A 24,824-nucleotide genomic window follows, 5' to 3' on the forward strand; every position below is an offset into this window, starting at 1 on the left:
AACTGAACCAGAGCACAGGTTCCTCCCCACTTTTCAGGTAGTGTTGGCTGTAGGACACCCTTCCTGCATTACCACCAGAGGTTTGCTTGGGGTATAGTTAGGCTGGAGAAGTTGCCAGTACTATCCTTGCTCACATTCCACACTTGTGTACACAAAGCCATGTACCAAGATCCTGGAGCCCTTCTTCCCATCTGGAGAGACAGGCAGAGTGATTTCTGGGACCAAGGTGAGAAGCTGATATGGCCTTGACACTTCCCTTCTGCACTGGAGGGAAAAGGGAGGACAATGTACTACAGCTTTCACCAGGAGTAGCATTTTGAAAGAGAATTGTTATATATTTAAACTCCTTTTCATGCTTTTTCATCCCCAAGGGGAAGGGCACAATCTAAGCAATGGGTTATCCAGTTGTACAAGCATAACAATCACTTCTGTTTAGACTCTGGATGGTATATTTGACCCATTCTACCCAGGCATTTGTATTTCCATAAACTTTCTCTATTTTTATGGTCTGCTTTAAGTCTCTGGCCTTAAGTATTCTAATGATCTTGGGGTCAATTTGAATTGGAGAGTTAGACTCCAGCCAAGTTTCCCTTAATGGTTTTCCCTCCATCCTGGATGAGACCTATCCCTTAAACTGTGTTGTCCACCAAACAGTGTTCCAAAAATAATAGGGGTCAGGTGACTCATAAGTTATACTCTCAAATGTTTGCCCCCCAACAATCTTGCTATTTGAACAGTCTGCTTACATAAATACTTATATTCCTCCCTCAGTTGTCACTGGTGTTTTAGATTTCTACAGCTAATTACTTGACAAATGTCAAATTGTACAGTTTGGGACTCTATGCCTTTGCCTATACTTACAACCAGTTTAGCAGGACCTGTTACTCCTTGAATATGGAACATTATGATCAGTACAAGCAATTTCATGATTAAATTATACACAGATCACAATGCAAGCACAGGGTTTAATCCAGCCCTTTCTCTCTTCTAGTATGTTCTTTCAACTATTGTCTTTTTACAGTGATCCTTAGGGGATCTGAGGTGGGAGTCACTCTCCAGGAATTGGGTTGGGTTTCTGGATACTTACCATCTGGTTCAGGCACTGGTCCCTTTACCTGTGTGTATTGAGTCCAGCCTCTTTCTGCTGTTCAGACTGCCATCTCAGTCATCAGCAAGACTTGACAGGGTCCCTCCCAGATTGGTTGAAGTTTGGATTCTCTCCATGACTGGATCAGAACCCAGCTGCTGGGCTGATGTTGATGGGCAGCAAATTCAAGAGGCGGGGTCTGAGCCAGCAATCCACAGTGCCTGAGAGATGATAGAGTAGAAGAGAAGACCAGTATATAATTCTTAAGGAAAAGATCCTTCTTGTCTAGGGAGGGGAGCTCTCCAGTCCTCCTGGGGAAAGGCAAACTAAAAAGCATTTCATAAGGGGAAATTCCCAGTTCTTTTCTAGGGGCAGCCCTGAATCTTAGTAGAGCTATAGGTAAGCATTTGATCCAGGGTAATTTTGTGTCCAAAACCAATTTAGAAAGATGTTTCTTTATGGCTTGGTTCATTCTTTCCACTCTCCCAAAGGATGGCAGATGCCAGGGAGTGTGGAAGTCCCAAGTGACACCCAGGCTTCTCATGACATTCTGCAACACACAGGAGGTAAAGTGACTATGATTGTCAGAGTTTATATTTTCCACTAACCCATAATGGAGAATGATTTGTTCAAGGATAACTTTAGAAGTTCCCAATGCTGTAGCTGAGGATAGAGGGTAGGCTTCCACCCATCTGGTGAGATGGTCTACAATTACCAAAATGTACTTTAAATGACCTATTGGGGGCCCTTCAGTGTAATCAACTTGAATGCTCTGGAATGGTCTGAGGCCCGGCTCTCTTCCCTGTTGTACCTGTTTTCTCAAGACCTTTTTATTAATCTTCTGACAAATTATGTGCTGTTCACAAATTTGTTTAGCAGCTGTATAAAGGCCTACACATCCAAATTGTCTAAGTACTAAATCACACATTGCTTGTACCCCTCAATGACTCCCCTGGTGTAGGACTGCTAATACCTCCCTCATTATTTGTTTATTCAACATTTGTCTGCCATCTGGGAGTAACCATTTATCCTGATCATATAAGGTTGCTCTTAGCTGTTCCAGCCCTTTTACTTCTTTGGCAGAGAATGTAGGGACCCCAAACTCTTTAGGGATAGAAGGTATCAGGACCATTAGTTTTAAAGGGAGACAGAGAGAGGCCTCCTTAGCCTTCTCATCAGCTAACCTATTGCCTTTTGCCTCAAAAGTAGGGCCCTTCTGATGTCTGTTTATATGCACCAGTATTTCTGTAGGTAAGAGTGGATTGGTTAATACTTGTTTCACCAATTCCCCATGAACCAGTTCTTTTCCTTTGCTGTTGATTAATCCCCTTTCTTCCCAGATCTTTCCAAAAGTGTGGACTACCCCAAAGGCATACTTAGACTCAGTGTATATTGTACCATCCTTTCCCTCTAATAATTTGAGGGCCTGATTTAGTGCATACAACTCCCAAGTTTGAGCTGACCATTATTGGGCAATCGGCTAGCTTCTTTCACTTCACAAGTTACCCCATCTACAACTGCATATCCATTGTGACTTTCTCCTTCTAGGACTTTAGAGGATCCATCTATGAACAATCTTTCCCCTGAGTGCAGGGGAAGACCACTTAGGTCAGGTCAGACTCAGGTTTGGTATTCAATTCAGTCTCTTCATGCTCAGGGGTTTCTACTTATTCAGTCCCCTTCCAGAGGAAAGAGGCTGGGTTTAGGCTATGATCTGTTGTCAAGATCAAATCATCTTCTCCCATTACAATTGCCTCATATTTCAGGATTCAGGAATCAGTCAACCATCTCCCTGCCCTTTGAGACAGAATAGTCCTCACTTGATAAGGGGTACTAACTACTAATTCCCCTCCAGAGGTCAACTTCCTGCTTTCTTCTACTAAAATGGTGGTTGCTGCAATGGCTTGAACACACCCAGGCCACCCCTTTCCCTGGCAGTTGTTGCCTTTCCCATTCTTACATAGCCACCCCTCTCACCATTCCTCTCTCCTCTTTCATAAAGAGGAAATTTAATATGGACATAAGTTCAGACCATGTGTATAGGCTAGAGCCTAGGAATTGATCTATTTGCTCAGCCAGTCCCGTTGGGTCCTCTATTGTGATTTCATCTCCTTCTTAAAATTCCTTACTTCTGCACTTGTTAATGGGGCATCTACATACCCGACTCCTTTTGGCCCCATAGGCACCACCCTCAAGGGGTAAAGGGATTCAATGGGGTGGTGTTCCCTTACTCTCTTTCCTTCAAGAGTTTTCAGAAATGGAAACTTCTATATATCCTTTTTGCAGTGTGCTCTTTCCTCAACAATTGATGGGTCATATCTGTTGGGGCAGTTGGTGCCAACAGGCCTCCTGGTTCCCCTGGAACCTGTGTGGACTTGATTAGTCTTCAGACTCTAACAATTTCTGCCCCAGGAGAGGAGGGGAATCATAGGGAGGAGGAAGGCTTAATAAGAAGTCCCAGGGTTTAGATAGTATCAACTCAGCTTCTGAGTTTGGATTTTTGTCTTTCACAGGGTAGAGGGAAGTTTTTTGTTCCTTAGCCAGCATGTGGCATAATCAGACTCCTCCTTAGAATAGGGTTTCTTCTCATTAACATAAATTACATGGTTAGCATAGAGCCAATCCTTCTCTGTCCCATACTTTGGCTAGAATACATCTAGCAGTGAAATGCTTTCTTCAGTCCAAATGTAACAATATTTAATCATTTGCTTTTTGTCCTTTCCCTTGGTCCAATTGGTATGGTCCAAAATTTTAACATTCTACCTAGTGGACTATCTGGAGGGATGTCCCTGAGGGACTCTATAGGTGCCCCCTTTTCTTCCTCCCTGCCCAGCCAACTGCCTCTATTCCCCATTCTGAGTCTTGTCTGGGCTTCTTTCTCTCAGTTCCTTTTGCTTCATCCATCTCTGGCCCTTTCCTTCATGGGAGAAGGGAACAGCAAGTTGGGACTCTGCACTTGCTTCATGCAGTATTTCACACATCTCAGTCACACACAGTCAGCTTCAGACTTATCAAGAATTCCTGACCACCATGGTAATATAATATTTATATTATATTTCCTTACCTTGGTCCATGCATGGAGTTGCCTGGTCAACCAGAGGCAGGCTTTCCCTTTTCCCCTTTTTCTCATCCACAACTGGCAGATCCAAGCATCTGGTCTTGGGCCCTTCAGCTGCTGGAGATGGGCCCCCAATGTTGGAGTCTGAGACTGCTCAATTGGCAGGGCATGCCTTCCCTTTGTCCACCTTGGGAGTCCCCCTCTGAAGCTCTGGATCCTGGACAAGCCCCCAAGTTGTCAGAAATAAAGCAGTACCTGTAGGGGAATAAACAGTCACTCAATTCTGGAAGAGAAAAGAATTTATTTATGATCTTGCAAGATAGGGTGCACAGCCAGAAAGATGATGAGCTGGCATGCAGGAAGAAGAACATGGTGATCTTTTAATCTCCTATTCCTAATGCACATGTCCCTCCCCTGTTTCCCCTTTGGCTGAGTACTACAGAGCTTACAGCCTATCTGAGAGAGCTAACTAGCCCATCTTTGAGATTTTGAATTGTACTGCCTATCTGAGAGTTCATTCAGTTTAAATTTCCTGCTGGGAGTTCCCACCTCTGATTATAGCCCATATCCCTTTACATTCCAGTAACCCTGGTTACTTTTCCATATAAGGAGCTGGCACAGATTCTAGGCTTACATCATGGATCTCTCTCTCTCTTCCCTTTACCACAGGGCTTGTTTAAGCTGATTCTGCTGCCATTTTCCCTATTCCAAGCTGCCTCTATGTGAAAGCTAAATTTAACCCTTTCTTACAGTCCTGATATATATGGTTTTTTGGCTCTGTTTCCCTGGAGAACCCTGATTAATTCACCATTAACTAATTTCCCATCAATAGGAAATTAGATAAATAATTTATGCTAATTCATATATTAGAGGATTACTAAGAAATAAATATACTTTACTTATAGAAACAGCATGCTTATTCTGAATGAAAGAAGCCTTTATTAACAGAGCACATGTTGTTTGCTTCCATTAATATGAAATTCTAGAACAGGAAAAACTGATCCAGGGTGGATAAAAACATTTGGACATTGGTGTCTATTAGGTCCAGAGCCATTCAAGAATCCGCACAATGCAGCGAGTCATGGTTTAAGTAGAGAATTTAAGGTTTATTAGAGGAAGAAAGCAGAACAAAGCAGGTGGGAGCCAGCAGAAAAGAAAGAAATGAAAAATGGCTCCAGCCCTCAATCTGAGAACAGCATTTTTTAAAGGAATAACCCACATTGGGTGTTGGGGGAAGGGTCCTGCTGAGTGTGTTCTGTGCCTTGATTGGGTGAGTGCTTATCAGTTTCTGAGCTGACTGGTTACTAGGGTTTTAACACACTACTCTTCGTTATGCACAGTATTACCTATGTGGAGGAAGCAGGCCTTTTGGCTTGTTTGTGGTCATTCATCTTATGGAAATATCTGATCTTGCCTTGTCTGCCCCCTGGAATCTAGGCACCACTGTGACTGGGATTTCTAAAACAGCCTTCAACCCTTAGTTTATGACACACCTGGTATCTATGAGATAAGCAGCAAGGCCCCTGGATCAGACATTCCTTCTATGTTAGACTCTTTTTTTCTGGGCTCTGACATTCCTGCCTTTTATTTTTAATAAAAAATTGTTATGGGTTTGGGTTGAATTTTGGGTTAATGCTTTAACTCAGCTCAAAGCAACCTTTGTAGGGAAAAGGGACATCACACTTGTCTCTTAGTTACTTCCAGCTGGACATGGATGGAGTTGGGGGAGAGTTGCTTTGAACTAAGTTTTAGCATTATTAGGTTGATGTTTCGATATCTTTTGCTGGAACTAGCTGGTAATGAGGCTTTTTTTTGTGGCAGGAGCAGATTTTCAAATTTTTCTTGCAGCATTAGTATGTTTTTGGCATTTTGCTGGTTGGTTATGGCTGCTATTGACCTATTGATAAATTTAATTAGACATTGTAAGAGATAAGGAGTAAAAAGGAAAATTAATATAAGGATAATTACTGGCCCCATAAGGGGGAGTAGAATAGCTTGTAGAAGTGTAGAAAAGAATGAAAGAAAAATTTAGAGAACATTTTATTGAATATTGCACAGAAAAGAATGAAAATTTGAGAGTAAGTTTTATTGAATATTTCTTACTTATTTAGACTTACTCAGCAGTTAAATCCTCTTTTTTATGAGACATTTTCTCATTTTTAAGAAATGGTATTTTGTGGAGCATTTTCTATAAAAGGGAAAGTGAGCAGAGGTGTTTTCTTGTAATTGCTTTTTGCTGAGCAAGGGTTAATAAATTTTTATATTAATTTGGAAGATGCTATGGACATAAACTTAAAGATACAATACAAGCAACAATTAAGACAAGTGACAAGCAGAATAAAAACTATGGTAATAAGGGCTATTTTCTATTTTATGGTAAATTCATTAACCACTTAGAAAATGCATTTAGTTTACTATAATTTTAACATTATTATTATTTTGCATATGATTTAATATCAAAGAGACATTGTTATATTTATTTGGTATATATGTGTAGCACTGAATGCCAGTGAATGCTCAAGTTCTACCTGAGCTGCATTGGGTGTTAAGTTTACAATACCATACATGCTGTCCCCTCATTAAAGCAGGCCTTAGTGTTAATTATGTTTTTAGGTTTCAACCACATCACACTGACAGTCACAGCTCTGAGAGTTATCTTCTTTGTACAATTGTAGTGCAGCATCATTGGTTCTCTGGGAAACAGGATGGTGGTCTCCAGGGTTTCATTGGGCTGTTTCACAGCACCCTCTGGCACCATGCAGCAGAGCTAGTCTGGAGGCAATGTTTACTGAAAAGTTTAAGTGACTGAGTCTTTTCTGGCAGGGAGAGGCAAAAAGTGTCTGTAGTAAAAGGTGTTTGCAGTAACAGCATGTGTCCATTTACTTCTGGAGCATGTCCATGTGATGTGGTTGACACCCTTATAGCTTTAGGGACCACAGAAATGGGTCTTACCAATAACTCCAATGGGGAGAGAGCATGCAGGCACAGTATTAGGAGCTTAGTTTAAACATGCAAGCACTTCAATTAAAATAGAGGTCTAATTTTTCTTTACATTTTTACTAGGGTTATGTTAGATAATGGGTAGAACATAATTTATACACTTGCCTTGCTTTTTAAAAGTGTTTCTTTGCTGTTGTTGAAGATGAAGCTTTGACTTGCAGCTAACTGCAAGCATTTCAGAGAAGCATTAGAGTAAAACATTGTAACTTACAAGGAAATTTGGCTGTTTTTGTGACAGATAACACTTTAAAAATAACTGAAATTATAACTGGCAGTACTACATTGTTGTTTGATGTTATGCACATCAGCCACCAAAAGAAGATTAGAAGTTTCTAATTTTTATAACATTGTCAAAACATTTCTTCTGCAACTGATAACATATTACATGAATTTAATCATTTTTTAGTAGTTTATTTATTTATTTATTTTTCCAAAGTGAAAGAACAAATTCTTTTTAACTGTTGGGAATAAAAAGATATTCTTTAGAATTTGACCTTGAGAAAGTAAAATGTTAAAAGTTATTAGGTTTAAAGCAGTATTTATTTATTTATTTATTTATTTATTTAAATTAAAGTTAAGGAAAAGACTTAGCTCTTTTAAAAGTGAAAAGACAATATTTTTAAACAACCAAGGACATGATACAGTTAACATAGAGTTCAGTAAGTTATTTTGATAGTAAAGACTTTTGTCTTTTATGTTGATTATTGAGGACAACATTTTATATTTTACTAAAAATAATATGGGTTTAAGTTTGTTAGAATATTGCTAAATAATTCAAGCACTTTAGTTAATGCATCTTGAAATAGTAATAAACAGTTTTTGGCAAGGATTAATGGAATGTATAGGTGTTACATTGTTTCTCTTAAAAATGCACACAATGATTTAACTGCATGAATTTTGAAATTCATGAAAGTATTTTGTTTTCTTAGTTTTGTTAAATTTTTATAGCATATTGGCTTTATGAATATGTTGATTACTATATTGCTGAACAAGGGTGCAGTTATGAATAAGCTTTATAATGTATAACAACTATTAAATTAGAATATTTGAGAGGGTTTTGCTATTTGCCATTTTACGGCTGCCTTTTATTCCCACCTTTTTTATGTGCTTTAAGGTAGATTCCTTGGTAGGTTTGGGACATATTAGGAAGATATGGGATAAAGCTTTTGCTTTGTGATTACAAGGAGAAGTTTTTCTAATTTAATTAATTATTTGGCAAAGTATTCTCTTATTATTATTATTATTTAATGTAGTGTGTTAACATCATACTGTTAAATATTTGAGGTTTGATGACAAGTTGAAGTGAAGATATTGTCTTCTTTATATCTTCCAGGTTTATTACAGTGATTACTAAGTAATTGATGGATATATTTATTTGAGGCATTAATAGTTTAGAAAACAAATAATATTTTTATACATTTACAAAGTTTTATTTAATATAAAATGAGTAAACATAGTTTTATTTACTGGTTAAACAAGGCTGTTAAAGGGACTTTGTGCTAGTGTTACAGGTTTGTTTGTTCCACTTTAAAACTATGGTTTCTATCAGAAAAGGCCTGAGCCTTATCAGGTCATCATTTAGCCAGTTTGGGTTTCATTAAGTAATCTCCCATTCAAATAAGAGTATAGGTACAGACAATAATTTAAAAGTATAGAGTGCTTAATACAAGAATTTAAATAGACAATTAAGGACATATTAGTGTTAACATAAAGTGCAGGAAGTTATTTTGATAAGAGATTTTTTGCATCCTACACTGATTACTCAGAAAAACACTTCTACAACCTTTTATTAAGAAATAGCACCTCAATAATTTAAGGAAAATTTTTTCTTAATAAAAACAGCAGGAGACTTTAATGTAAGGAGCTTGCAGTACAGTGAGGAATGTTTATATTTTGTGAATTATTAGGCACATACCCACAACACTGAATATTAATTACTGCTTTGAGTGGTGGTTAAAATATTTAATGCTATTTTGTTTTATAAAACCACTTTTTAAAGTTTTGATGTTTTGTTGTTAAGCAGTGTTATTACTAGTTTTTACCATTTTTTAACTTTGACCACAGAAATAATTGTTTTCACAAACTTTTTACAGCTTTCTGTATTTATTTTTCAACCTTGACTACAGAAATAAATTTTCCATTCTACAAACCTGCAACCTTGTGTATCCATTCAGGCTTTATCTCACATTCCTATCTATCCATGCTTCCTATCCAGGCTTTTTCCTGCATTCTTAAACAATCATTTAGGACAAAGCTACTTTCCTTTTCCCCTTAATTAGAAAAACATTCTTTATACCTTCTATACAACATGCTCTTACCGCCAAAATCAAAATTGTTAGAATGATGCTAAATATTTAAAATAAAACATTCTTTATATAGAGAATCAAAGTTCTCTTTATCAGATTCCTTAGTAGAGATATTATTTTATGACACTGGTTTGACAACTTGCACTTTTGCTGATTTTTAAATTGTATTAGTTTTGATGTCCTTCCAGTGATTTTAGATTTTTGCAAGGACCCTTTTGACTAGGTTATTTTTGACTTCTTAAAATTAAAAATGGATAGGCTATGAAACTATTAAACTACAACCCAGAACCCATGAATCTCGAAGACAGTTGTATAAAAATGTAGCTTATGAGGGGTGACAGTGGGATTGGGAAAGCCATAAGGACCAAACTCCACTTTGTCTAGTTTATGGATGGATGTGTAGAAAAGTAGGGGAGGCAAACAAACAGACAAGGGTACCTAGTGTTCTTTTTTACTTCAATTGCTCTTTTTCACTCTGGTTGTTATTCTTGTTATTTTTGTGTGTGTGCTAATGAAGGTGTCAGGGATTGATTTAGGTGATGAATGTACAACTATGTAACAGTACTGTAAACAATCGAAAGTACAATTTGTTTTGTATGACTGCGTGGTATGTGAATATATCTCAATAAAATGATGATTAAAAAAAAAAAAAAAAAAAAAAAAGAGGACAGCAAGCCAGTTATAAGGGTTTAAGACAAAGACATTCCTAAAGGTGGGGAAGAACAGACTCAGGAACAGGTCATTGTGACATGGGGATGGTGCAGGAAGGACTAGATTAACATTTGACGGCGGGAGGTCTGGGGTACAATTACATCCTGCTCTTTCGTGAGACCAAGAGTCTCTCACCTCCTGCCTGCTTCCCTTTTCACATTTTAAAATTACATTTTAAGGTCAATTTATCCTTTTTCTCTTTACTGGCTTACAAAGACAATAGGTTAAACATTAGCTGCCTAGGTCAGGCAGACTGCTGTGCACCAAAGTCGCAGGCTGGTTTGCTCAGGCCACGGGCTGCCACAATCCACTGACACACAACAGTTTGCACTGACCGTAGGACAGACTTTACATCCATAATTCACAACAATACAATAAACAACATAGGATTAATATACTGGTACAGAGAGATAATAAACCTATTAGCAAGTGGCACTATGGCCAAGTTAATGAGTCCCACCATTTAGACAAGCAAACCATTAGATAAATGATCACTAGTTTGTATGTGATTTTGCATATGATCAAGAGTGTGGGTTACATTCTGTGGATTACCAGGCACATGCTTACAACACTGAATATCAACCAGAGCACAAGTACCACCTGGGGCTAAAACAGCTAAAGGATAAAACTACCAGGCAGTCTGCTTTATTCTAGTTTTTACCATTTTCCAACCTTGACCATTGAAATAAATTTTCCTTTCCACCAACTTTCTGCAACTTTCTATATTCATTCAGGTTTTGTTCCATATCCTTTTTTTTTTTTTTTCCCTAATACAACCAGTCATTTAGGACAAAACTACTTTCCTTTTCCTTTAATAAAACCAAAAAAAAAAAAAAAAAAAAAAAATGGATAGGCTAGCACATTTACATTATTATTTCTTTTATTTAATTGTGTTGGAAGTCTTGATATGAAAACGGAGATGGAAGTCCACATATCTTTTTAAACTGTAACTTTTCTTTTAACTTACAGATTTCTTTGTCTTTCTTAAGACAGTTTGCTATAGCTAGCCATACCACACATAAAGGCTAGCTGACTGCAGCTATAGCTTATTAACAATTTTAATGATTCTTTCTAAATTCAGACTAATTATTAAGAACAGTTTTTAAGGGAGATGTAGCTGGCATATTTTGAGTTTCCCATGGCTGAATAATAGCAAAAGAAATTATAAAGACAAAACATAGGGGCAGGAGCTGTTTAAATGTAACTGGTTTTTCACATGAATGAAAATTGTGTATACTGCACAAAATTTAAAAGGAGAACTACAAATCTGGGGTTACAGTTAGTGAGGCTGAAACTCACTGAGTTTGTATGCAAAACCCTTGGATCAACTTAATTAGCATTACTACACAATAGACTAATTGAAACAAAAGAAAGCAAAGTGAGCATAATAAACAAAAATTACACACCCAGCACAGGGAAAGTGTCAGTTGCAAAGCTACCTTAACTTAGATGCATTTGGTGTTTGTTTGCAGCAGGCATTTCCACCTGGATTTCCCAATCCTGGTATTCTAGGAAAAATTTTTGGAAAGCTGAGGGGAGCTCCACAGCTCACTAGACATATTAGGGCATTTGAAAACATGGCTTTAAATAGTTAGTCTCACTTTATTTATTCATTCTTTGGTTATGCCAGGTCTGTGCTTGGGGCTTGCTCTTCACTTTCCTGTCTGGGAGAGGCAGGCTGGAGTGGGAGATGGGGGAAGGGGGGCATGGGTGTGGTGAGGTGAGGAGGGCAGGGAATGGCAGCAATGGGATGAGAAGGGGGAAGGGGTTAATGGTGAAGGGAGGGGATCAGAAGGGGTAGAGAGGAGTTACAAGGAGAGTGGTTTGCAGGGTTAAAGAAGCAGAGGCTGCTTAGAGGCTTTTTAGGGTTAACTTTTGTAGAGAGGAAAGTGGAAGACTTAGAAAGCTTTTTTTTTTTTTTGTGAAGGAGCAGGATTTGGCAGGAGGCAACAGAGTGGCACAAAGATAGCCAGGACTGAACAGTTTAAGATTAGAAGCTACAGACCAATTGTCATTGTGCCAAATAAAATTATTAAGTTCAGCAAGAATTTGCCAATTGAAAGTGCCATTTTCTGGCTAATGTTTTTGTTGTTCTAAAGGATACTGCAGCCAAATTGTATTGGTTCTACTTCCCCTTTTAATTGGAGTTTAAAAATCTAAGGGGTAAATTTAGGAAGAAATTCAGCTTTGGAGTGATTGAAAATTGACTGTATATTACCTATGATTATTTAAGAAATTTGACAGGCTTGTGGTTTGTTTGGGAACTTCTGCTCATTAGAGGCTTATGGAGATCACCCATGAGAGATTCACAGTTCCCTGCTCCTTTAGAGGCTTATGATTTCCCTGAATGAGGCTGACATGAATTGGAGCTATGCTCATCAGAGGCTTATGGAGATTGCCCATGGGGAGACCCATGGTTCCCTGCTCCTTTAGAGGCTTACAGAAGCCAACCAAAATGTTGCTCAAGTGAGACTAATGGCCCAGACCCATAAAACTGCAGCAACAACAAAGCAGGCATCCCCAGTTTGCCATTGGGGGTCAGGAAATGCATGCAGTCTTTCACCCAAGGCATCCCCTGGGTTACTTTGCTGCAGTGGGGAAAGATGCTCATGGAGCATCAGAGAGTTTTGACTGAGTGGTCAGGTTTTCCTAGGCTTACAAAGCTGGGCACTGCATTAAAGTGGTCTGAGGTGCCACACTCAGGTGGGCAGGGATGTCCATGGGACACCAAACAAAACTCCCAAGGGGGAATCTGGGCAGAAAGATGTCACTTATCTACCTGGGGCTGAATTAGTTGTAGATGTTTGAGAGCCATGGGGGTAAGCCAGCTTCACATCAAGGTGGTCTGAGTTGATGGACTCAAGCCACCAAATGCATGAAAACTGGAATGGCTGTGTAGTTCAGGGAATGGATTTGACTGGGAGGCTGCCCCATTCTTGAGGGGCCAGGAAACTTAAACCTCAGTCAAACCTCTGTCCCAGGTCTTTGGCACCAAATGTTAGGTCCAGAGCCATTCAAGAATCCACACAATGCAGCGAGTCATGGTTTAAGTAGAGAGTTTAAGGTTTATTAGATGAAGAAAGCAGAACAAAGCAGGTGGGAACCACAGAAAAGAAAGCAAAAATGGCTCCAGCCCTCTATCTGAGAACAGCATTTTTTAAAGGAAAAACCCACATTGGGTGTTGAAGGGGAAGGGTCCTGCTGAGTGTGTTCTGTGCCTTGATTGAGTGAGTGCTTATCAATTTCTGAGCTGACTGGTTGCTAGGGTTTTAACACACTACTCTTCTTTGATGTGCACTGTATTATCTATATGGAGGAAGCAGGCCTTTTGGCTTGTTTGTGGTCATTCATCTTATGGGCATATCTGATCTTGCCTTGTCCACCCTCTGGAGTTTAGGTGCCTCTGTGACTGGAATTTCTAAAACAGCCTTCAAACCTTACTTTATAGTGCACCTGGTGTCTATGAGATAAGCAGCAGGGCCCCTGGATCAGACATTCCTTCTATGTTAGACTCTTATTTCTGGGGTCTGACAGTGTCTTTGTGGGAATAGAGGTGGGGATTGACTGGTGTGGTAAATCAAATTATGTACCCCGGTTTTAGATATGTCAGCCTTAATCTACATTGCTCTGGGTGTAGAAGCAGTTGTAAATGGGAACTTTGTTTTTGTTAAGGGGTGGCACAATGCACTGAGGTTTGGACTTTATCCAGATTACTGGAGGCCTCTTTGTAAAGAAAACACCCTCCTGTGTGGCAGAGCTCAATGCGGGAAGCTTGATGTTCACTGAATATTGGTGGCTGTGGCCCCTACTGGACATGGGGAATAATCACTGTAATTTTGTTCATGTCATTCAATTCCAAAAGAATGAGCCCAGGTGATGGGAACTCCTAAGCAGAGCTAACATCAAAGACAACAGGGAGGGACCAGCAGAAAGAACAGGAGCCAGGGAGACTTATCCCTGCCCCCAGATCCCTCTTTCCACAGCAGGACCCTGCCCATTGGCCAATCCACGGCTGAGGCTTCAGGTGCCTCTCACTGGGATGTCTGTGACATCCTGCAGATGACCACCACACAGAAGTTGACTTACTCCCTCTGCAGAGGCCCAGCTACTGAGGGTTCTCCCCTCCTCCATGCCTCACACACTCTGCCCCTGTCCAGCATGAGATGCCCAATTTATTAGTGAATTTATTGAGGATCAGGGACAGTGACTCATACAGGATCAAACTGCCATCTCAAATCAGGGCAGACCCCACCCAGTTTCCCAGATCATGGCTTAGTGAGAAGCAGGGGTCTCATAAATCTGGCAGGGGAGCTGCCTATAATGAGAGGGTGATTGTTTTTCCTCTCCAACTGTCTTAAATCCTGCCCCTTGAATTCACAGTCCCCAAAACACCCTTGCATCATTCCCAGTGCAAGAGTAACTTTAAATATAACTTTAAAACTGTAAGCAAACAGAAAATTATAAAATGTAACCTTCTAAGCTGCAAACAGGAAACAATGGAAGCACCAATTCTCACAAAGGAGCAATTTGTAAATGTAAAGTGTGCAAGCGTATGTAAATGTAAAAATTGCAGCTTTCCCAGATGTCACCTAGGAAACAGGAGATAACAAATTACTGAAGTTCTCCAAACCTGTTACATGTTAACTAAAGTAGTTGGCTCCCTTTGTTCCTAATGGTTTTAGCCAATTAAAGAATCACTGGGAGTCTGCCCCAAACCTCCCAGATAGATGGGCCTTTTGTCTATCATTCTTGTTGCCTGTTAGCTGAATAATTATCTCTCTTTGTCTCTGCACCTGGGTATAAAACCAAATTGAAGAAACCTTCAGGGAAGCAGATTTGGGAAAATTTCCCTTGCTTTCTTCCAGCATAATAAACCATCTTTCCTCTTCACCTGGGTTCAGTGTGACTTCTATTAGCTGCATCCAGCAACAGAACCATATTTGGGAAGTGCTCCTTCTTCAGTTTGGTGACCATGAAGAGATGAAAACATCTGAATGACATGCTGCTCAGTGAGCTCCTGGACCCCTGAGGTAAGACATTCATGAGCCTCAGTGCTATTGTCAACAGACACTTTTCTCTTAGAGCTGGATGAGAGAGCTTTTTGCTTCAGCATCCAGGACCCCAATTGTGGCTGGCCATGGAGGAAAACAGGTCTGGTGAGTGAGTGTGGTTGGTGAATGAGCATGGATGTCTTGTGAGCATGCACAGGCCTTGTTTTCTTTTGTTTGTGGGCCTGTTTGTTTCTTCTTCAGTGAAACAAACTCCTGCTGGAGCTGTAAGTGGGAAACCAATTGGTTGGGCACTAGTTGTCCATAGTGCATGCCAAAGCTGTTTCTGGAGGGTGCAGCCCCCACATGGAGGAGTAGCCATTGAGATTTGATTTGGAATGAAGGAGCCCCTGGCATTAATGGAGGTCACTGAATTTGGTGCCTAGGTTTATTTGAGTGCTCAGTGGCATATAAATTTATGTAAAAGCCATTTTTGGAGAGTACAGCCCCTGGTACAGAGGAATAGCCTTTGGGACTTGGTCACCTAGGACTTGGCTTTATTTTCTTGGTCTTGTCTTCTTTTTATATATTGGTTCCATTTGGTTTCTTTTTCAGTGACTAACAAACTCCTGCTGAAGCTGTAAGTGGGAAACTACACTTGGTTGGGCACTCAATGGCACATAGAGACATAAAGACTTGGTTTTGAAGGGATGGAGCAGCCCCTAGCATTAAGGGAAGTCACTGATTTTGGGTGCATAGGTTTCAGTTGTTTGGGTGCTCAGTGGCAGATCAATTTATTCTAAAGCTGTTTTTGGAGGAAAAAACAGCCCCAGGCATTGAGGAATAGCCATTGAGACTTGGTTGCCTAGTACTTGGCTTTAAATCTTCATCTTGTTTTTGTTTGTGGTTTGACTAAATTCTGTTCTGCATTTTCTTTTGTCCTGCTTTGCCTCAAGTTATCTAAATAATGTTTTAAAAATTGGAAACAATATAAATGAAAAATTTAAGGAAATTAAGAGGATGAACTTTTAAATTGCTTTCTTAAACATTAAAAGCATTTCAGATTTGAATGTGTGTGTATGTGTATGTACATACATGTGTACATATTTATTCATGTATCAAATAGTATCATTTAGTGTGGCCAGTCAAATTGGTAGACCACACAGATTTGGATTTGATTGCTGGATGTATTTCTGGAGTATATTGGTAAGTTGGATGGTTTTGAGTCACTTTGATTTTTCTTTTAGGTGTTTTGAGGTTTTCAAATTACATATTATTTTTCAATGTAAAGAAATCACAAATTCATACTTATATAGATTTGTAAAATGTTTCTTTTTAATGCACTTTTTACTGAGATATGATCACATAACATATAGTCATTCAAAGTATACAGTCAGTTGTTCATTTCTCCAGAAACAAGAAGACAAACATTATAATGCATCACTAATATGGACTGACTATAATGTGTAAAATGTTTCTTAATGTAATTGTTGGTTTGTCTCTCCCTGTATTCAGTAGGCTGTTGGAGGGTAGGACCAAGCAGAAAGCATCTGACTGATGTACTTATAATAGGCAAGTTTCTTTTACATCTGAACTTTCTAAGTATATAGAAATAACTGCTCTCCCTCCCCACACACATACACACATTGTAAATAACTTAATCGTAAACTGTGGTGAAAAAATCCCTGTGTGTTTACTTGGTGTCTGTGTGGGAGAGTTATTAGATAATTTTGTGTGTAGTAGTCAGATTTTGTTTTTTATACCATGAGTCATTGTAGATTTGTAGAAATTGCTGTCTTGTAAATATTTTACTTAAAATTATAGGTCAAAAGTTTTTTTTTTCTTTTTTTTTTTCTTGTGGAAATGTAGACCACTCTAGACTGTTGAGTGACATTTTTAGGTGACTGTGTATATTGCCATTATTTCCCTAAAACATCAGTTCTTTTTAGATGTATAGACAGTATGACATTACTGATATATTTTCATTGGTTTCCTTCTGTTTTTACTGGGTTCTCAGAAGGGTTATGGACATATTGGGTATTTTGTGATTTTATGTCTGTTAATATCCAGTGCTTTTGCTTTATATTCTTTCTTGGTTTATAGAGAGTGCAGATATGCACATGTTCTGTAAACATTATGTTACACAAAATGTTTGAAATATTTAATTTATGCAAATATGTTTAAGAGCTCTATATGTTGGCTTTTTGGGTTTATTGTTAAACAGCTGTGTTTTATAGTACTTTATACAATTTCAACTGTGTAAATATATAAAGATGATGAATTATTGGTTCACATTTGTGTAATCATCATTGGATTGCTCTAGCTGTTATAGACAAATTAACTTCAAGAATGAGTTGACCTCTTGGAGTTATTTTTGTTATTTTTATATATGTTGTCATGTTAGGGACAGCAATAGAGTGATTCAAATACATTTTACCATATTTTCATTTAGAAGAGAAATTACATTGGAATCATTAAATGTTTATGTCTACCTTATATAAAAATACCTCGGTCTATTTAAGGGACGTGTAAGTACATATTATTTTCCAGAAGGTCCTTAGGTTCAGGATGTGATTCACTTTCACAGAAAACATTTTATAGAATCTCTATACTATACAGCTCTGTGTTCATTTGTTGCATAGTGATATTCAAGACAACTTTGTAAGTGATGGGTAGTTAAGATTTAATTTGTAAACATCTGAGTATTTCTAGATATATGGAGTCTCACAAAGTATAATTTTCTAGTATATCATTGTAAATTTGTAGTTCTATTATTCTTTGCAACTGACTTGGCAGCAAAGTTGCTGGAAAACAGGGTCCTGTTGCTACAAAATGTTTATCATATTTTTTGAGGAGACAAGATTTAAGATCTTTATGCCATTCTCATACAGAAGGCTGCCATTGGAAGTATATTTCATTTGTTAAATCATACCTTAAAAACCATGCAAATTTATTTGGTAAATTTATTGTGGATAGACTGAGCATCCTGATTCTTTGCTGTTAACATTCAAAATATAAATTACTTTGTTAAAGAGATTTTATGCTACCTCTTGGAACTACACACAATTTTTCTGTATGTGTTCCCTTGATTGCATGACAATATTCAAGACAACTTTGTAAATAATATGCAGCTAGTTGTTAATTTTTAACACCTAGTATTTCTAGATGTATAGAGTCTCACAAAGGAGAAGTTATAAATACTTCATTGTAAAATTTCATGGTTTCATTCTTTCATGTGAATGTCTTAGCAGTGTAATTGATAAAATTGTGGGGGTTTTGAGCTGTGTATATTTTAGTATATGTTTACACATTGTTAGGGGAAGGAGAAAGGTTTTGTGCTTTCATCATTGCAGTTTTAGTGCCTGTGTACATTAAAAAACTTCTGTAACTAAATCATACTTTTGTAGTTGTATTGAGTTGCTGATAGGTCATTCTATAAATACATTTTTTAACCATTATGGGAAAAGTCTTTGTGTAAAGAAAATTTTATTCTACCTCTCTGAACTATATAGTTTTGTATTTAATTGCACTGCATGACAACATTCAAGACAACTTTGTAAAAAACAGATAAATATGTAATTTTAAGAAATCTAGTTTTTCTAGATAACTTGGAGTCTCACAGGGTATAAATTTGTAAATATTTCATTGTAAAATATAGTTACATTCATTTACATCTGTAAGTGTTTTGGCAGTGCAATAGATAATTAACAGTTGACCTCTTAAGACTATAAAACTTTTTAGTATTTGTACAGTGAGGTTTGGGGGAGAGGAATAGGTGATTGCTGCTATGTCTACAGAATGTTATCTTTTCATAAAGAAGAAGGGTTTAGATTATAATCCTTGGGCGTTGGTATACTTGAAAAAACAAAGAAACAATGAGAAGGCAGTTATCATTTTTAATCCAGTTATATTCAGAGTTAGAAAACATTCAAATTGTTAAAAATCATTATTTTGTTACCTCTGCATGTACACATGTTAAAAGAGTACATATATGTGGCCTTGACAGATCTGTGTATAATTTTATGTGTATATGCATAAACACACATAAAATTAGAAATAAGAAATGACACTGCATTTCATACTTAGTGATTTAAATTTTTTTATTTGAAATTTAACAGTATTTTCTAAGCTTATAAACATTTCTGTTATAGCCAAGTCTATGCTGATTTTTATATTACATAAATAACCCAGTCATACCAATCTCCTCTCTAGTCCATGTATGTATGTATGTGTGTGTGTGTGTATAGATAGATAGATAGATAGATAGATAGATAGATAGATAGATAGGTAGATAGATAGAATTTCTGTGGTTATGAACAGTTTTGGTTTTTTTTCCTTGAGGTAGTTATATGTTGTCATAATCAGACACAAATGCCAAAAGTTGTTTTATACCTCTGTTGTAAGTAAAATAATTTTGGAAAATTTCTTCTAAAGGTATTATTCAGTAGTGATTAAAATATAAATCAGTATATCTTTTCAAACAGAATTTTAGCAATGACAATCAATTAGCATGTGTAATTTATGAAATGGTATAATTTCCTGCTGAGGGCCTATCCTCCAATTCTAGAAAATTTACAGAGAAGAAAGAATATTATAGATTGATTATAATAATAAACAATAACTTGTACATCTGAAAATACCCATCAATAAGTATAAAAGGGAGAAATTATTGTAGACTGTTTAACCAATAAATACAAACTCTGAAAAAAACATTCTGGAATATAAAAGTGTTGGTAGAATTTTAAGTTTGAGTTTAAAATGATATTTTTGAAGAAGCATCAACTAGTTGTCTGTGTTTGCAAAGGTGTGTTGCATGTTGCCTCTAGTTACTCTGACAACCTCTAAGTGGTAATTAATCCACACAGAATGGGGAACAATTGAGTAATTCATGATCATTGTTACAATGGTGATTATTTTACTGTATTTTGAATTTTTATACATGTATGAATTTACAAAGTAAAGCATTGCATGCTTTATATGTTGGTATACTGCTATCTGAGAAAATTCAAAGTGAATATGTGATTATATATGAATAGAAAATTGTCTAGAAGAATATGTGGCAGAGAGATGGAAAAACAAAACTGCTTCTATGTTCTGCATTTGAATTTTAAATGTTATTTTAAAACAAACACTTAAACAAAAGAGGGAATTTTAAAGATACAGTCTGTACATCCCTTAATCCTTGCCTTTCAATGTCTTGGGGGTTCTGAGTGTTTTATTCAGCTTTGTTTTCCCAGTGGCTGTTACAAATGTTTTTTTTTTTTTTTTTTTTTTTAATCATCATTTTATTGAGATATATTCACATACCACGCAGTCATACAAAACAAATTGTACTTTCGATTGTTTACAGTACCATTACATAGTTGTACATTCATCACCTAAATCAATCCCTGACACCTTCATTAGCACACACACAAAAATAACAAGAATAATAATTAGAGTGAAAAAGAGCAATTGAAGTAAAAAAGAACACTGGGTACCTTTGTCTGTTTGTTTCCTTCCCCTACTTTTCTACACATCCATCCATAAACTAGACAAAGTGGAGTTTGGTCCTTATGGCATTCCCAATTGTTCTCTATGTCATTTATTTCTGCTTTAATCCTTGTTATTTCTTTTCTTGTACTTGGTTTAGGATTGGTTTGCTGTTCATTTTCTAGCTTCTTCAGTTGATCCATTAGTTCTTTGATTTTGGCTCTTTCTTCCTTTTTAATATATGCGTTTAGTGCTATAAATTTCCCCCTTAGCACTGCTTTTGCTGCATCCCATAGGTTTTGGTATGTTGTGTTCTCATTTTCATTCGTCTCTATATATTTAGCAATTTCTCTTGCTATTTCTTCTTTAACCCACTGATTGTTTAGGAGTGTGTTGTTTAACCTCCAGGTATTTGTGAATTTTCTAAGTCTCTGATGGTTATTGACTTCTAATTGTATTCCATTGTGGTCAGAGAATGTGCTTTGAATAATTTCAATCTTTTTAAATTTATTGAGGCTTGTTTTATGTCCCAGCATATGATCTATTCTGGAGAAAGTTCCGTGAGCACTAGAAAAGTATGTGTATCCTGGTGATTTGGGATGTAATGTCCTGTAGATGTCTGTTAAATCTAATTCATTTATCAGATTGTTTAGGTTTTCAATTTCCTTATTGGTCTTCTGTCTGGTTGATCTATCTATAGGAGAGAGTGATGTGTTGAAGTCTCCCACAATTATTGTGGAAACATCAATTGCTTCCTTTAGTTTTGCCAGTGTTTCTCTCATGTATTTTGTGGCACCTTGATTGGGTGCATAGACATTTACGATTGTTATTTCTTCTTGCTGAATTGCCCCTTTTATTAGTATGTAGTGGCCTTCTTTGTCTCTCAAAACATCCCTGCATTTGAAGTCTATTTTATCTGAGATTAATATTGCTACACCTGCTTTCTTTTGGCTGTAGCTTGCATGAAATATTTTTTTCCATCCTTTCACTTTCAGTTTCTTTGTGTCCCTGTGTCTAAGATGAGTCTCTTGTATGCAACATATTGATGGTTCATTTTTTTTGATCCATTCTGCGAATCTATATCTTTTATTTGGGGAGTTTAATCCATTTACATTCAACGTTAAAACCGTGAAGGCATTTCTTGAATCGGCCATCTTATCCTTTGGATTATGTTTGCCATATTTTTCCCTCTCTCTATTAATATCCTTTATTGTACCCATACCGAATCTCTTTAGTACTGAACCTTTCTCCAAGTCTCTCTGTCCTGTCTTTGTTTCTCTGTCTGTAGGGCTCCCTTTAGTATCTTCAGTAGGGCAGGTCTCTTGTTAGCAAATTCTCTCAGCATTTCTTTGTCTGTGAAAAATTTAAGCTCTCCCTCAAATTTGAAGGAGAGCTTTGCCGGATAAAGTATTCTTGGCTGGAAATTCCTCTCACTCAGAATTCTAAATATATCGTGCCACTGCCTTCTTGCCTCCATGGTGGCTGCTGAGTAGTCACTACTTAGTCTTATGCTGTTTCCTTTGTATGTGGTGAATTGCTTTTCTCTTGCTGCTTTCAGAACTTGCTCCTTCTCTTCTATGTTTGACAGTGTGATCAGTATATGTCTCGGAGTGGGTTTTTTTGGATTTATTCTATTTGGAGTTCGCTGAGCATTTATGATTTGTGTATTTATGTTGTTTAGAAGATTTGGGAAGTTTTCCCCAACAATTTCTTTGAATACTCTTCCTAGACCTTTACCCTTTTTTCCCCTTCTGGGACACCAATGAGTCTTATATTTGGACGTTTCATATAATCTATCATATCCCTGAGGTCCATTTCGAGTTTTTCAATTTTTTTCCCCATTCTTTATTTTATGCTTTCATTTTCCATTCTGTCATGTTCCAGGTCACTGATTCGTTGTTCAACTTCCTCTAGTCTTGTACTATGAGTGTCCAGAATCTTTTTAATTTGGTCAACAGTTTCTTTAATTTCCATAAGATCATCCATTTTTTTATTTAGTCTTGTAATGTCTTCTTTATGCTCTTCTAGGGTCTTCTTGATTTCCTTCATATCCCGTACTATGGTCTCATTGTTCATCTTTAGTTCTTTGAGTAGCTGCTCTAGGTGCTGTGTCTCTTCTGGTCTTTTGATTTGGGTGCTTGGGCTTGGGTTATCCATATCGTCTGGTTTTTTCATATGCTTTATAATTTTCTGTTGTTTTTGGCCTCGTGGCATTTGCTGAACTTGATAGGGTTCTTTTAGGGTTTGTAGACCTATTGAAGTCCTTATCTCTAATTTATCAGATCTACAGCTTCGTGGAGTACACTTTCTCTAACTAACCAGCAGGTGGCGTCCACGAGCCACCTGTTCTCCACAAGCCAGATCTCCCCTGCTTAGCCTTTTTGGTGAGTGGGGGAGTGAGTCTTGTGGGGCCCAATTGGTGTACCAAGCTTGTGTGTGTAGTTGGTGTTGCCTGCCCTGTATGTGGGGCGTGTTTCTGGGCAGTTGGGGAGGGGGGGTGGCCCTAACAATCAAATCTCCCTGATGATCCTGGAGTTTTAAAGCTGCTGCAATAGTCTAATCCTTCAGTTCAGTCCTGCCACAGTTTGTCTCTGCCACTGACCCACAAGTCTTTGGTATTGGCGTATGGCTCCTGAGACTTGCAAGTGGGCCCCTCTTCCAGGCTGTGCACCCCGGGTCCTCTGTTGAGGGATGACTGTGCTATGTCACAGATGAGTGCTGTCCCCCCAGGGCAGTTCTGGGCTGCTGGGCTGTGTAGGGAGGCTCCCAGTCTGCTCAAATGATGGCTGAATGGGGCTTTGTTAATTCACACTGCTCCACCTTCCCAGCTCTGGGACATTCAGCTGAGGTTGCAGGGAAGGCTAATGTCCACACCCAGTTTTGTGGTGTGTGCCTGTTATTTGAAGCACTTCCGTCACACTGGGTTGTCTGGGGCAGCTCTGGGCTATGGGGCTGGCTATGGGCAGGAGTGTTTCCCGTCCACTAGGCTGGTGGCTGTGAGCGGACACCCCCCCTTTCTTGGGAAGTTGTGTTGTTTAGTGAATTTTCTCAGCCACTGGATTATTGCCTTTTGTCTCAGAGCTCTCTTAGTTCTGCTCTTGACTTGACGTGCCCAAATTGCAATTCTTTGAAGCTTTCTGTATTGAGCTTCTTAGAGTAATTGTTTTAGAAAAAGCAAAAAGGATTTAAAAAACAAAAAAAAAAAACAACAAAAAAAAAAACGGCCCTCCTCAGAGATCTAATGGGTTATTGAAATGCTAATAGACAAAGCAAACAGGGCCATTAAGGAAAGGTCCACAGGGCAGAGAGATCAGCTTTGCTTCGGGATTTGCATATGCGCCTCAAGGCCTGAGCTCCACCCTTCCCCTTTCTGTGTTCACCAGAACTCCAAAAATCCTCTGCTTTTATTTTGGAGTTTTTCGTGTTGTTTTTTTTCTATGCCTGTCTCCTCTCTGCTGGGCTGGCTGCTCTCAGAGTCTCTGGTGTCTGGTCTCAGTCTATCTATGGTTGGAGTTTGAATCAGTAGAATGAGTTTTCGATAAGAGCAGCCACTGCAGTTCTCCCTTCTCCTTCCCGGAGCTGACAGCCCCTCCTCCCCCGGGACTGAGCCTGGCAGGGAGGGGCGCAGGTCCCCTGGCCGCAAAAACTTACAGATTTCGCTGATCTCAGCAGTTCCACGTTTTCATGAGTGTTGTATGAAGTATGCCCAAAGACAGATTGCTCTGTGGTGTCCAGTCCACGCAGTTCCTGGCTTTCTACCTACTTTCCTGGAGGAGTAACTAAAACTTACAGCTCACCAGTCTGCCATCTTGCCCCGCCTCTCACAAATGTTTTTTGGGAATTATACAAAGAACATGAAATCTAGACTAGTGCAGCAGGGTCTTAAAACATTAAAACAAAACATATTTGATCACCTGAGGAAAGAAGAAACTATATGATGGGATTGGAGGGGATCATGAGGCAAGAAATACATTTGCAGATAACCTAAGTACATCTGACATCACCAGAAACATTCACTCTTCAGTGGAGACTTTCAATTCATAAGTCTTAATTGCAAACCACAGGGGATGACAGTTCCAAGAGGGTATACTTTTGCCATCTTTTTTTAATGCCGAGAATGACACCATGAGTGAATGATCTTTTGCTGTACTCCTCACTGCAGTATTCTTCACTTCCTGGAATAACCTTTGGAAATATGATTG

The 24,824-nt window shown here is 38.1% G+C and overlaps 1 protein-coding gene and 1 pseudogene across 1 annotated transcript in view; both read left to right on the forward strand.

Annotated features, from left to right (window-relative positions):
* The window catches only part of LOC119505139 (zinc finger protein 705A-like), a 100,865-nt gene that overhangs the window by 11,973 nt on the left and 64,068 nt on the right, over positions 1 to 24,824 (forward strand). Inside the window, exon 2 of the mRNA XM_037797801.1 lies at positions 15,064 to 15,192. The gene's annotated coding sequence lies outside the window, so the exon portion shown is untranslated. The remainder of the gene's footprint in view (positions 1 to 15,063; positions 15,193 to 24,824) is intronic.
* The window catches only part of LOC119505137, an 82,495-nt pseudogene that overhangs the window by 11,874 nt on the left and 45,797 nt on the right, over positions 1 to 24,824 (forward strand).

This window comes from Choloepus didactylus, chromosome 10 (assembly GCF_015220235.1).
Source record: "Choloepus didactylus isolate mChoDid1 chromosome 10, mChoDid1.pri, whole genome shotgun sequence".
Classification (NCBI taxonomy): domain Eukaryota; kingdom Metazoa; phylum Chordata; class Mammalia; order Pilosa; family Megalonychidae; genus Choloepus; species Choloepus didactylus.